We start from the raw sequence: 16,432 nt of genomic DNA on the forward strand, positions 1-16,432 counted from the left end.
ACGCTATCAGTGGTACTGCGCAGTGTAACGCTATCAGTGGTAATGCACAGTTTAACACTCGGTGGCACTGCACAGTGTAACGCTCTCAGTGGTACTGCGCAGCGCAACACTCAGTGGTACTGCGCAGAGCAATGCTATCAGTAGTACTGAGCAGTGTAACACTATCAGTGGTAATGCACAGAGTAACTTTCAGTGGTAATGTACAGAGTAACACAATCAGTGGTACTGCACAGTGTAACAGTCGTAATGCGCAGAGTAACACTATCAGTGGTACTGCACAGTGTAATGCTATCAGTGGTAATGCACAGAGTAACGCTATCAGTGGTACTGCACAGTGTAACGCTATCAGTGGTAATGCACAGAGCTATCACTGGTAATGTACCGAGTAACGTAATCAGTGGTAATGCACAGAGTAACGCTATCAGTCGAACTTCATAGTGTAACACTCAGTGGTACTGCGCAGTGTAACGCTATCAGTGGTACTTCATAGTGTAACACAGTGGTACTGCGCAGTGTTACGCTATCAGTGGTAATGCACAGTTTAACACTCGGTGGTACTGCACAGTGTAACGCTATCAGTGGTACTGCGCAGCGCAACACTATCAGTGGTACTGCACAGTTTAACACTCAGTGGTACTGCACAGTTTAACACTCAGTGGTACTGCGCAGCGCAACACTATCAGTAGTACTGAGCAGTGTAACGCTATCACTGGTAATGCACAGAGTAACGCTATCAGTGATACTGCAAAGTGTAACACTCAGTGGTAATGCACAGAGTAACACTATCAGTGGTAGTGCACAGTGTAACACTCAGTGGTAATGCACAGAGTAACGCTATCAGTGGTACTGCACAGTGTAACGCTATCAGTGGTACTGCGCAGTGTAACGCTATCAGTGGTACTGCGCAGTGTAACGCTATCAGTGGTAATGCACAGTTTAACACTCGGTGGCACTGCACAGTGTAACGCTCTCAGTGGTACTGCGCAGCGCAACACTCAGTGGTACTGCGCAGAGCAATGCTATCAGTAGTACTGAGCAGTGTAACACTATCAGTGGTAATGCACAGAGTAACTTTCAGTGGTAATGTACAGAGTAACACAATCAGTGGTACTGCACAGTGTAACAGTCGTAATGCGCAGAGTAACACTATCAGTGGTACTGCACAGTGTAATGCTATCAGTGGTAATGCACAGAGTAACGCTATCAGTGGTACTGCACAGTGTAACGCTATCAGTGGTAATGCACAGAGCTATCACTGGTAATGTACCGAGTAACGTAATCAGTGGTAATGCACAGAGTAACGCTATCAGTCGAACTTCATAGTGTAACACTCAGTGGTACTGCGCAGTGTAACGCTATCAGTGGTACTTCATAGTGTAACACAGTGGTACTGCGCAGTGTTACGCTATCAGTGGTAATGCACAGTTTAACACTCGGTGGTATTGCACAGTGTAACGCTATCAGTGGTATTGCACAGAGTAACGCTATCAGTGGTACTGCACAGTGTAACGGTATCAGTGGTAATGCACAGAGTAACTATCAGTGGTACTGCACAGTGTAACACTCAGTGGTAATGCACAGAGTAACACTATCAGTGGTAATGCACAGAGTAACACTATCAGTGGTAATGCACAGAGTAATGCTATCAGTGGTACTGCACAGTGTAACGCTATCAGTGGTAATGCACAGAGCTATCAGTGGTACTGCACAGTTTAACACTCAGTGGTACTGCGCAGCGCAACACTATCAGTAGTACTGAGCAGTGTAACGCTATCACTGGTAATGCACAGAGTAACGCTATCAGTGATACTGCAAAGTGTAACACTCAGTGGTAATGCACAGTGTAACGCTATCAGTGGTACTGCGCAGTGTAACGCTATCAGTGGTACTGCGCAGTGTAACGCTATCAGTGGTACTGCGCAGTGTAACGCTATCGGTGGTTGTAATGCACAGAGTAACGCTATCAGTGGTAATGCACAGAGTAACACTATCAGTGATACTGCACAGTATAACACTCAGTGGTAATGCACAGTGTAACGCTATCAGTGGTACTGCACAGTTTAACACTCAGTGGTTCTGCACAGCGCAACCCTATCAGTGGTACTGTGCAGAGCAACACTACCAGTAGTACTGAGCAGTGTAACGCTATCAGTGGTAATGCACAGTGTAACAGTGGTACTGCACAGTGTAACGCTATCAGTGGTACTGCACATTGTAACAGTGGTAATGCACAGAGTAACGCTATCAGTGGTACTGCACAGTGTAACACTCAGTGGTAATGCCCAGTGTAACGCTATCAGTGGTACTGCACAGTGTAACAGTGGTAATGCACAGAGTAACACTATCAGTGGTAATGCGCAGAGTAACGCTATCAGTGGTAATGCACAGAGTAACACTATCAGTAGTACTGAGCAGTGTAACGCTATCAGTGGTAATTCACAGAGTAACACTATCAGTGGTACTGCACAGTGTAACAGTGGTAATGCACAGAGTAACACTATCAGTGGTACTGCACAGTGTAACGCTATCAGTGGTAATGCACAGAGTAACGCTATCAGTGGTAATGCACAGAATAACGCTATCAGTGGTAATTTACAGAGTAACACTATCAGTGGTACTGCACAGTGTAACGCTATCAGTGGTATTGCACAGTGTAACGCTATCAGTGGTATTGCACAGAGTAACGCTATCAGTGGTACTGCACAGTGTAACGGTATCAGTGGTAATGCACAGAGTAACTATCAGTGGTACTGCACAGTGTAACACTCAGTGGTAATGCACAGAGTAACACTATCAGTGGTAATGCACAGAGTAACACTATCAGTGGTAATGCACAGAGTAATGCTATCAGTGGTACTGCACAGTGTAACGCTATCAGTGGTAATGCACAGAGCTATCAGTGGTAATGTACAGAGTAACTATCAGTGGTAATGTACAGAGTAACTATCAGTGGTACTGCACAGTGTAACACTCAGTGGTAATGCACAGAGTAACACTATCAGTGGTACTGCACAGTGTAACACTCAGTGGTAATGCACAGAGTAACGCTATCAGTGGTACTGCACAGTGTAACGCTATCAGTGGTAATGCACAGAGCTATCAGTGGTAATGTACAGAGTAACTATCAGTGGTACTGCACAGTTTAACACTCAGTGGTACTGCGCAGTGTAACGCTATCAGTGGTACTGCGCAGCCCAACACTCAGTGGTACTGCGCAGAGCAACGCTATCAGTAGTACTGAGCAGTGTAACGCTATCAGTGGTAATGCACAGAGCTATCACTGGTAATGTTCAGGGTAACGTAATCAGTGGTAATGCACAGAGTAACGCTATCAGTGGAATTTCAAAGTGTAACACTCAGTGGTACTGCGCAGTGTAACGCTATCAGTGGTACTTCATAGTGTAACACAGTGGTACTGCGCAGTGTAACGCTATCAGTGGTAATGCACAGTTTCACACTCGGTGGTACTGCACAGTGTAACGCTATCAGTGGTACTGCGCAGCGCAACACTATCAGTGGTACTGCAAAGTTTAACACTCAGTGGTACTGCGCAGCGCAACACTATCAGTAGTACTGAGCAGTGTAACGCTATCAGTGGTAATGCACAGAGTAACGCTATCAGTGATACTGCAAAGTGTAACACTCAGTGGTAATGCACAGTGTAACGCTATCAGTGGTACTGCGCAGTGTAACGCTATCAGTGGTACTGCGCAGTGTAACGCTATCAGTGGTACTGCACAGTTTAACACTCAGTGGTACTGCGCAGCGCAATACTATCAGTGGTACTGTGCAGAGTAACGCTATCAGTGGTAATGCAGAGTAACGCTATCAGTGGTAATGCACAGAGTAACACTATCAGTAGTACTGAGCAGTGTAACGCTATCAGTGGTAATTCACAGAGTAACGCTATCAGTGGTAATGCACAGAATAACGCTATCAGTGGTACTGCACAGTGTAACGCTATCAGTGGTAATGCGCAGAGTAACATTATCAGTGGTACTGCACAGTGTAACGATATCAGTGGTAATGCACAGAGTAACGCTATCAGTGGTAATGCACAGAGCTATCAGTTGTACTGCACAGTGTAACGCTATCAGTGGTAATGCACAGAGCTATCACTGGTAATGTACAGAGTAAATATCAGTGGTAATGTACAGAGTAACTATCAGTGGTACTGCACAGTGTAACACTCAGTGGTAATGCACAGAGTAACACTATCAGTGGTACTGCACAGTGTAACAGTGGTAATGCACAGAGTAACACAATCAGTGGTACTGCACAGTGTAACACTCAGTGGTAATGCACAGAGTAACACTATCAGTGGTACTGCACAGTGTAACACTCAGTGGTAATGCACAGAGTAACACTATCAGTGGTACTGCACAGTGTAACACTCAGTGGTAATGCACAGAGTAACACTATCAGTGGTACTGCACAGTGTAACAGTGGTAATGCAAAGAGTAACGCTATCATTGGTACTGCGCAGTGTAACGCTATCAGTGGTACTGCGTAATGTAACGCTATCAGTGGTACTGCGCAGCGCAATACTATCAGTGGTACTGTACAGAGTAACGCTATCAGTGGTAATGCAGAGTAACGCTATCAGTGGTAATGCACAGAGTAACACTATCAGTAGTACTGAGCAGTGTAACGCTATCAGTGGTAATTCACAGAGTAACGCTCTCAGTGGTAATGCACAGAATAACGCTATCAGTGGTACTGCACAGTGTAACACTATCAGTGGTAATGCACAGAGTAACACTATCAGTGGTACTGCACAGTGTAACACTCAGTGGTAATGCACAGAGTAACACTATCAGCGGTAATGTACAGAGTAACTATCAGTGGTACTGCACAGTGTAACACTATCAGTGGTACTGCACAGTGTAAAGCTATCAGTGGTAATGCGCAGAGTAACGCTATAAGTGGTACTGCGCAGTGTAACGCTATCAGTGGAACTGCGCAGTGTAACGCTATCAGTGGTACTGCGCAGTGTAACGCTATCAGTGGTACTGCGCAGTGTAACGCTATCAGTGGTACTGCGCAGTGTAACGCTATCAGTGGTACTGCACAGTTTAACACTCAGTGGTACTGCGCAGCGCAATACTATCAGTGGTACTGTGCAGAGTAACGCTATCAGTGGTAATGCAGAGTAACGCTATCAGTGGTAATGCACAGAGTAACACTATCAGTAGTACTGAGCAGTGTAACGCTATCAGTGGTAATTCACAGAGTAACGCTATCAGTGGTAATGCACAGAATAACGCTATCAGTGGTAATGCACAGTGTAACACTATCAGTGGTACTGCGCAGTGTAACACTATCAGTGGTACTGCGCAGTGTAGCGCTATCTGTGGTACTGCACATTTTAACACTCAGTGGTACTGCGCAGTGTAACGCTATCAGTGGTACTGCGCAGCGCAACACTCAGTGGTACTGCGCAGAGCAACGCTATCAGTAGTACTGAACAGTGTAACGCTATCAGTGGTAATGCACAGAGTAACTATCAGTGGTAATGTACAGAGTAACTATCAGTGGTACTGCACAGTGTAACACTCAGTGGTAATGCACAGAGTAACACTATCAGTGGTACTGCACCGTGTAACAGTGGTAATGCACAGAGTAACACTATCAGTGGTACTGCACAGTGTAACGCTATCAGTGGTAATGCACAGAGTAACGCTATCAGTGGTAATGCACAGAGTAACGCTATCAGTGGTACTGCACAGTGTAACAGTGGTAATGCGCAGAGTAACACTATCAGTGGTACTGCACAGTGTAACGCTATCAGTGGTAATGCACAGAGTAACGCTATCAGTGGTACTGCACAGTATAATGCTATCAGTGGTAATGCACAGAGCTATCAGTGGTAATGTACAGAGTAACTATCAGTGGTACTGCACAGTTTAACACTCAGTGGTACTGCGCAGTGTAACGCTATCAGTGGTACTGCGCAGCACAACACTCAGTGGTACTGCGCAGAGCAACGCTATCAGTGGTAATGCAGAGTAACGCTATCAGTGGTAATGCACAGAGTAACACTATCAGTAGTACTGAGCAGTGTAACACTATCAGTGGTACTGCACAGTGTAACACTATCAGTGGTAATGCACAGAGTAACGCTATCAGTGGTACTGCACAGTGTAATGCTATCAGTGGTAATGCACAGAGCTATCAGTGGTAATGTACAGAGTAACTATCAGTGGTACTGCACAGTTTAACACTCAGTGGTACTGCGCAGTGTAACGCTATCAGTGGTACTGCGCAGCACAACACTCAGTGGTACTGCGCAGAGCAACGCTATCAGTGGTAATGCAGAGTAACGCTATCAGTGGTAATGCACAGAGTAACACTATCAGTAGTACTGCACAGTGTAACGCTATCAGTGGTAATGCACAGAGTAACGCTATCAGTGGTACTGCACAGTGTAATGCTATCAGTGGTAATGCACAGAGCTATCAGTGGTAATGTACAGAGTAACTATCAGTGGTACTGCACAGTTTAACACTCAGTGGTACTGCGCAGTGTAACGCTATCAGTGGTACTGCGCAGCACAACACTCAGTGGTACTGCGCAGAGCAATGCTATCAGTGGTAATGCAGAGTAATGCTATCAGTGGTAATGCACAGAGTAACACTATCAGCGGTAATGTACAGAGTAACTATCAGTGGTACTGCACAGTGTAACACTATCAGTGGTACTGCACAGTGTAACACTATCAGTGGTACTGCGCAGTGTAACGCTATCAGTGGTACTGCGCAGCGCAACACTCAGTGGTACTGCGCAGAGCAACGCTATCAGTAGTACTGAGCAGTGTAACGCTATCAGTGGTAATGCACAGAGTAACTATCAGTGGTAATGTACAGAGTTACTATCAGTGGTACTGCACAGTGTAACACTCAGTGGTAATGCACAGAGTAACACTATCAGTGGTACTGCACCGTGTAACAGTGGTAATGCACAGAGTAACACTATCAGTGGTACTGCACAGTGTAACGCTATCAGTGGTAATGCACAGAGTAACGCTATCAGTGGTAATGCACAGAGTAACGCTATCAGTGGTAATGCACAGTATAACAGTGGTAATGCGCAGAGTAACACTATCAGTGGTACTGCACAGTGTAACGCTATCAGTGGTAATGCACAGAGTAACGCTATCAGTGGTACTGCACAGTGTAATGCTATCAGTGGTAATGTACAGAGTAACTGTCAGTGGTACTGCACAGTTTAACACTCAGTGGTACTGCGCAGTGTAACGCTATCAGTGGTACTGCGCAGCACAACACTCAGTGGTACTGCGCAGAGCAACACTATCAGTGGTAATGCACAGAGTAACACTATCAGTAGTACTGAGCAGTGTAACACTATCAGTGGTACTGTACAGTGTACCAGTGGTAATGCACAGAGTAACACTATCAGTGGTACTGCACAGTGTAACACTATAAGTGGTAATGCACAGAGTAACGCTATCAGTGGTACTGCGTAGTGTAACGCTATCAGTGGTACTGCACAGTTTAACACTCAGTGGTACTGCGCAGTTTAATGCTATCAGTGGTACTGCGCAGCGGAACACTCAGTGGAACTGCGCAGAGCAACGCTATCAGTAGTACTGAGCAGTGTAACGCTATCAGTGGTAATGCACAGAGTAACTATCAGTGGTAATGTACAGAGTAACTCTCAGTGGTACTTCACAGTGTAACACTCAGTGGTAATGCACAGAGTAACACTATCAGTGGTACTGCACAGTGTAACAGTGGTAATGCACAGAGTAACACTATCAGTGGTACAGCACAGTGTAACGCTATCAGTGGTAATGCACAGAGTAACGCTATCAGTGGTACTGCACAGTGTAACAGTGGTAATGCGCAGAGTAACACTATCAGTGGTACTGCACAGTGTAACGCTATCAGTGGTAATGCACAGAGCTATCAGTGGTAATGTACAGAGTAACTATCAGTGGTACTGCACAGTTTAACACTCAATGGTACTGCGCAGTGTAACGCTATCAGTGGTACTGCGCAGCACAACACTCAGTGGTACTGCGCAGAGCAACGCTATCAGTAGTACTGAGCAGTGTAACGCTACAGTGGTAATGCACAGAGTAACTATCAGTGGTAATGTACAGAGTAACTATCAGTGGTACTGCACAGTGTAACACTCAGTGGTAATGCACAGAGTAACACTATCAGTGGTACTGCACAGAGTAACAGTCGTAATGCGCAGAGTAACACTATCAGTGGTACTGCACAGTGTAACGCTATCAGTGGTAATGCACAGAGCTATCAGTGGTAATATACAGAGTAACTATCAGTGGTAATGTACAGAGTAACGTAATCAGTGGTAATGCAGAGAGTAACGCTATCAGTGGTACTTCATAGTGAAACACTCAGTGGTACTGCGCAGTGTAACGCTATCAGTGGTAATGCACAGAGTAACGCTATCAGTGGTACTTCATAGTGTAACACAGTGGTACTGCGCAGTGTAACGCTTTCAGTGGTAATGCACAGTTTAACACTCGGTGGTACTGCACAGTGTAACGCTATCAGTGGTACTGCGCAGTGCAACACTATCAGTGGTACTGCACAGTTTAACACTCAGTGGTACTGCGCAGCTCAACACTATCAGTAGTACTGAGCAGTGTAACGCTATCAGTGGTAATGCACAGAGTAACGCTATCAGTGGTACTGCACAGTGTAACAGTGGTAATGCGCAGAGTAACACTATCAGTGGTAATGCACAGAGTAACGCTATCAGTGGTAATGCACAGAGTAACGCTAACAGTGGTACTGCACAGTGTAACGCTATCAGTGGCAATGCACAGAGCTATCAGTGGTAATGTACAGAGTAACTATCAGTGGTACTGCACAGTTTAACACTCAGTGGTACTGCGCAGTGTAACGCTCTCAGTGGTTCTGCGCAGCGCAACACTCAGTGGTACTGTGCAGAGCAACGCTATCAGTAGTACTGAGCAGTGTAACGTTATCAGTGGTAATGCACAGAGTAACTATCAGTGGTAATGTACAGAGTAACTATCAGTGGTACTGCACAGTGTAACACTCAGTGGTAATGCACAGAGTAACACTATCAGTGGTACTGCACAGTGTAACAGTCGTAATGCACAGAGTAACACTATCAGTGGTACTGCACAGTGTAACGCTATCAGTGGTAATGCACAGAGTAACGCTATCAGTGGTAATGCACAGAGTAACGCTATCAGTGGTACTGCACAGTGTAACGCTATCAGTGGTAATGCACAGAGCTATCAGTGGTAATGTACAGAGTAACTATCAGTGGTAATGTACAGAGTAACGTAATCAGTGGTAATGCACAGAGTAACGCTTTCAGTGGTACTTCATAGTGTAACACTCAGTGGTACTGCGCAGTGTAACGCTATCAGTGGTAATGCACAGAGTAACGCTATCAGTGGTACTTCATAGTGTAACACAGTGGTACTGCGCAGTGTAACGCTATCAGTGGTAATGCACAGTTTAACACTCGGTGGTACTGCACAGTGTAACGCTATCAGTGGTACTGCGCAGCGCAACACTATCAGTGGTACTGCACAGTTTAACACTCAGTGGTACTGCGCAGTGCAACACTATCAGTAGTACTGAGCAGTGTAACGCTATCAGTGGTAATGCACAGAGTAACGCTATCAGTGATACTGCACAGTGTAACACTCAGTGGTAATGCACAGTGTAACGCTATCAGTGGTACTGCGCAGTGTAACGCTATCAGTGGTACTGCGCAGTGTAACGCTATCAGTGGTAATGCACAGAGCTATCAGTGGTAATGTACAGAGTAACTATCAGTGGTAATGTACAGAGTAACTATCAGTGGTACTGCACAGTGTAACACTCAGTGGTAATGCACAGAGTAACACTATCAGTGGTACTGCACAGTGTAACAGTGGTAATGCACAGAGTAACACTATCAGTAGTACAGAGCAGTGTAACGCTATCAGTGGTAATGCGCAGAGTAACTATCAGTGGTACTGCACAGTGTAACACTATCAGTGGTAATGCACAGAGTAACGCTATCAGTGGTACTGCACAGTGTAACGCTGTCAGTGGTAATGCACAGAGCTATCAATGGTGATGTACAGAGTAACTATCAGTGGTAATGTACAGAGTAACTATCAGTGGTACTGCACAGTGTAACACTCAGTGGTAATGCACAGAGTAACACTATCAGTGGTACTGCACAGTGTAACACTCAGTGGTACTGCACAGTGTAACGCTATCAGTGGTAATGCACAGAGTAACGCTATCAGTGGTACTGCACAGTGTAACGCTATCAGTGGTAATGCACAGAGCTATCAGTGGTAATGTACAGAGTAACTATCAGTGGTACTGCACAGTGTAACACTATCATTGGTAATGCACAGAGTAACGCTATCAGTGGTACTGCACAGTGTAACGCTGTCAGTGGTAATGCACAGAGCTATCAGTGTTAATGTACAGAGTAACTATCAGTGGTAATGTACAGAGAAACTATCAGTGGTACTGCACAGTGTAACACTCAGTGGTAATGCACAGAGTAACACTATCAGTGGTAATGCACAGAGTAACAGTGGTACTGCGCAGTGTAACGCTATCAGTGGTACTGCGCAGCCCAACACTCAGTGGTACTGCGCAGAACAACGCTATCAGTAGTACTGAGCAGTGTAACGCTATCAGTGGTAATGCACAGAGTAACTATCAGTGGTAATGTACAGAGTAACTATCAGTGGTAATGTACAGAGTAACTATCAGTGGTACTGCACAGTGTAACACTCAGTGGTACTGCACAGTGTAACACTCAGTGGTAATGCACAGAGTAACACTATCAGTGGTACTGCACAGTGTAACAGTGGTAATGCAGAGAGTAACACTATCAGTGGTACTGCACAGTGTAACAGTGGTAATGCGCAGAGTAACGCTATCAGTGGTACTGCGCAGTGTAACGCTATCAGTGGTACTGCGCAGTGTAACGCTATCAGTGGTACTGCACAGTTTAACACTCAGTGGTACTGCGCAGCGCAATACTATCAGTGGTACTGTACAGAGTAACGCTATCAGTGGTAATGCAGAGTAACGCTATCAGTGGTAATGCACAGAGTAACAATATCAGTAGTACTGAGCAGTGTAACGCTATCAGTGGTAATTCACAGAGTAACGCTCTCAGTGGTAATGCACAGAATAACGCTATCAGTGGTACTGCACAGTGTAACGCTATCAGTGGTAATGCACAGAGTAACACTATCAGTGGTACTGCACAGTGTAACACTCAGTGGTAATGCACAGAGTAACACTATCAGTGGTACTGCACAGTGTAACACTCAGTGGTAATGCACAGAGTAACACTATCAGCGGTAATGTACAGAGTAACTATCAGTGGTACTGCACAGTGTAAAGCTATCAGTGGTAATGCGCAGAGTAATGCTATCAGTGGTACTGCGCAGTGTAAAGCTATCAGTGGTAATGCGCAGAGTAATGCTATCAGTGGTACTGCGCAGTGTAACGCTATCAGTGGAACTGCGCAGTGTAACGCTATCAGTGGTACTGCGCAGTGTAACGCTTTCAGTGGTACTGCGCAGTGTAACGCTATCAGTGGTACTGCGCAGTGTAACGCTATCAGTGGTACTGCACAGTTTAACACTCAGTGGTACTGCGCAGCGCAATACTATCAGTGGTACTGTGCAGAGTAAAGCTATCAGTGGTAATGCAGAGTAACGCTATCAGTGGTAATGCACAGAGTAACACTATCAGTAGTACTGAGCAGTGTAACGCTATCAGTGGTAATTCACAGAGTAACGCTATCAGTGGTAATGCACAGAATAACGCTATCAGTGGTACTGCACAGTGTAACACTATCAGTGGTACTGCGCAGTGTAACACTATCAGTGGTACTGCGCAGTGTAACACTATCAGTGGTACTGCGCAGTGTAACGCTATCAGTGGTACTGTGCAGCGCAACACTCAGTGGTACTGCGCAGAGCAACGCTATCAGTAGTACTGAGCAGTGTAACGCTATCAGTGGTAATGCACAGAGTAACTATCAGTGGTAATGTACAGAGTAACTATCAGTGGTACTGCACAGTGTAACACTCAGTGGTAATGCACAGAGTAACACTATCAGTGGTACTGCATCGTGTAACAGTGGTAATGCACAGAGTAACACTATCAGTGGTACTGCACAGTGTAACGCTATCAGTGGTAATGCACAGAGTAACGCTATCAGTGGTACTGCACAGTGTAACAGTGGTAATGCGCAGAGTAACACTATCAGTGGTACTGCACAGTGTAACGCTATCAGTGGTAATGCACAGAGTAACGCTATCAGTGGTACTGCACAGTATAATGCTATCAGTGGTAATGCACAGAGCTATCAGTGGTAATGTACAGAGTAACTATCAGTGGTACTGCACAGTTTAACACTCAGTGGTACTGCGCAGAGCAACGCTATCAGTGGTAATGCAGAGTAACGCTATCAGTGGTAATGCACAGAGTAACACTATCAGTAGTACTGCACAGTGTAACGCTATCAGTGGTAATGCACAGAGTAACGCTATCAGTGGTACTGCACAGTGTAATTCTATCAGTGGTAATGCACAGAGCTATCAGTGGTAATGTACAGAGTAACTATCAGTGGTACTGCACAGTTTAACACTCAGTGGTACTGCGCAGTGTAACGCTATCAGTGGTACTGCGCAGCACAACACACAGTGGTACTGCGCAGAGCAACGCTATCAGTGGTAATGCAGAGTAATGCTATCAGTGGTAATGCACAGAGTAACACTATCAGTAGTACTGCACAGTGTAACACTCAGTGGTAATGCACAGAGTAACACTATCAGCGGTAATGTACAGAGTAACTATCAGTGGTACTGCACAGTGTAACACTATCAGTGGTACTGCGCAGTGTAACGCTATCAGTGGTACTGCACAGTTTAACACTCAGTGGTACTGCGCAGTGTAACGCTATCAGTGGTACTGTGCAGCGCAACACTCAGTGGTACTGCGCAGAGCAACGCTATCAGTAGTACTGAGCAGTGTAACGCTATCAGTGGTAATGCACAGAGTAACTATCAGTGGTAATGTACAGAGTAACTATCAGTGGTACTGCACAGTGTAACACTCAGTGGTAATGCACAGAGTAACACTATCAGTGGTACTGCACCGTGTAACAGTGGTAATGCACAGACTAACACTATCAGTGGTACTGCACAGTGTAACGCTATCAGTGGTAATGCACAGAGTAACGCTATCAGTGGTACTGCACAGTTTAACAGTGGTAATGCGCAGAGTAACACTATCAGTGGTACTGCACAGTGTAACGCTATCAGTGGTAATGCACAGAGTAACGCTATCAGTGGTACTGCACAGTGTAATGCTATCAGTGGTAATGCACAGAGCTATCAGTGGTAATGTACAGAGTAACTATCAGTGGTACTGCACAGTTTAACACTCAGTGGTACTGCGCAGTGTAACGCTATCAGTGGTACTGCACAGCACAACACTCAGTGGTACTGCGCAGAGCAACGCTATCAGTGGTAATGCAGAGTAACGCTATCAGTGGTAATGCACAGAGTAACACTATCAGTAGTACTGAGCAGTGTAACACTATCAGTGGTACTGCACAGTGTACCAGTGGTAATGCACAGAGTAACACTATCAGTGGTACTGCACAGTGTAACACTATCAGTGGTAATGCACAGAGTAACGCTATCAGTGGTACTGCGCAGTGTAACACTATCAGTGGTACTGCGTAGTGTAACGCTATCAGTGGTACTGCACAGTTTAACACTCAGTGGTACTGCGCAGTTTAACACTATCAGTGGTACTGCGCAGCGGAACACTCAGTGGAACTGCGCAGAGCAACGCTATCAGTAGTACTGAGCAGCGTAACGCTATCAGTGGTAATGCACAGAGTAACTATCAGTGGTCATGTACAGAGTAACTCTCAGTGGAACTTCACAGTGTAACACTCAGTGGTAATGCACAGAGTAACACTATCAGTGGTACTGCACAGTGTAACAGTGGTAATGCACAGAGTAACACTATCAGTGGTACTGCACAGTGTAACGCTATCAGTGGTAATGCACAGAGTAACGCTATCAGTGGTACTGCACAGTGTAACAGTGGTAATGCGCAGAGTAACACTATCAGTGGTACTGCACAGTGTAACGCTATCAGTGGTAATGCACAGAGCTATCAGTGGTAATGTACAGAGTAACTATCAGTGGTACTGCACAGTTTAACACTCAATGGTACAGCGCAGTGTAACGCTATCAGTGGTACTGCGCAGCACAACACTCAGTGGTACTGCGCAGAGCAACGCTATCAGTAGTACTGAGCAGTGTAACGCTACAGTGGTTGTGAGGAGACAAGGGAAAAGGACTTCTAGGACTTGCCTGCATGTTGAAAAGAGTTATGACCCAGTTCTGTGTTCTTAAATTGAAACCCTCAGTCTGCATGTCTCATACAGGAAGTTTGCCAGCAGCAGACAGCAAAGGTGTGTTCCTGTTACAAAGCCCTCCTCCTTCCTCTCTGCAAAGACTGACACCTGAGCCCACCAATGAGGGAGAGAGAGGGAAGTAGGGTGGTGCAGCAAGAGGAATTGTGGGATAGTGTGTGTGTAGAGTGTGACTCTGAAGGTTGGGGTGTTGTCCCCTCTCAGTGTCTTAAGATATATAACAGCTCTGTGTGCCCTGTTACAGCTGGCCAGGTAGGGAAGAGATATATAGCAGCTCTGTGTTCCCTGTTACAGCTGGCCAGGTAGGGAAGAGATATATAGCAGCTGGAAAAGACTTTGCTGAACTCTGAGTGGACTGTAATGATATAACCCTGCTTACTGTTTGCTGAATTTCTGTGTCTCCATGAATAAAGTTCATCATTCCTTCATTATAACCTGCTCCACTGTGTGATCCCTGAACCCCAGGATACCCAGGACACCCGGTATCCTCACATTTGGCGGCAGCGGTGGGACGTCACACAGTTCCTGCAGTAATTCCAGGGGAGTGAGTAGAAGCCACGCTAATACCAGAGAATATCAGCATGGAGAGTCAGTCAGCAGTTGCAACCGGCGGCCAAATTGAAAACGTCATGAGAGAGCAGGAGAAGTTTTACCGGACAGCCCGGAAACCGCACCTGCAAGGATTTTGCAGGATGAAGGGAATTGCTTATAATGGGACTGACACCCGGGAGATTCTGGTACTACGGTTGTTGGAGTGGGATCGTGCACACCCAGAGGATCCCGACCACCTGAGTGATGATGAAGAAGGACCGACAGACAGTGGAAGCACTTCCAGTCGGTTACCCGAGTCAACCACCGCTACTCCCGCCCTACTACAGAGCTGGCTGGGGGCGCTAGGTGAAAGTGCAACTACACAAGAGAGAGCTGGAGTGATCCAAGCAATATTAGGGGTACAAATCCTTACTAGCAGCGGAACTGTGCTGTCGCCCAGAGGGGCTGAACAAGAGAAGCGGCGCTTGGGATTTAAGGATGTTCCCACATTTCGAGAGAATGAAACTGACATTGACACTCACCTGCAGATCTTTGAGAATCTCATGGGAGTGCACGGGATAGAGCCAGCTGAATGGCCCAAGTACTTGGGGCCAAGTCTCACCGGTAGGGCTTTGGAAGCCTACAGGGCTCTAACTTCCCAGGAATGTGGAATCTACACCTGCATAAAGAAGGCATTGCTGGCTAAGTTCAGATCACTGCAGAATCTTATCGTCTCAAATTCAGGACACTGAGCAAAAGTGGGACTGCTTCCTACCAAGAGTTTGCCAGTCAGCTACGGCAAGCTTGTGGAAAATGGCTCGAGGGTAGACAGGCCTCTACCGTGGAGCAGATCATCAACCTAATTGTGGCAGAACAACTAATGATTAAGATGGCACCAGAGATACGGGAGTGGGTCGCAGACCGGAAGCCCAGCACGCCTGAACAAGCTGCAGAATGGGCTGATGAATATATAGCTAACCGTCCCCAATGGAGAGTCTTCAGTGCAACAGGTGGTACAAGAACCCCACGAGCGGAGAAGCTCCCTGACAGAGAACCACGCATAAATGATAGTAGTAAAGGAGGCCCTATCAAAAACATTTCTTATCAACCACCCAGATTCAAAGTGGCTAACCCAGAACCTCGGAAGTGCTACCGCTGCAATCAACCAGGACACTTGTTGAGGGACTGTCCACGCACGCGAGGGCCATTCCCTGGGGCTAGACCGGCCCCAGTCTCTGTGGTATGTTACCCCATGGAGGATTATTGCGAGGAGGTCATCCATTCAGATGCGACCGAGATGATGGATGGGGTGTATATTGTAGACCTGGTTCTGGGGGAGGAGCAGGCAACTCCTCAGAATATGCAGGGGCACTTACAGCCTGTGTTGGTAGAGGACCAGCGGGTACAGGGCCTACGAGATTCTGGGGCCTCACTCACATTGATT

This window comes from Taudactylus pleione, unplaced genomic scaffold (genome assembly GCF_031769625.1).
Source record: "Taudactylus pleione unplaced genomic scaffold, aTauple2 ptg000021l, whole genome shotgun sequence".
NCBI lineage: Eukaryota > Metazoa > Chordata > Amphibia > Anura > Myobatrachidae > Taudactylus > Taudactylus pleione.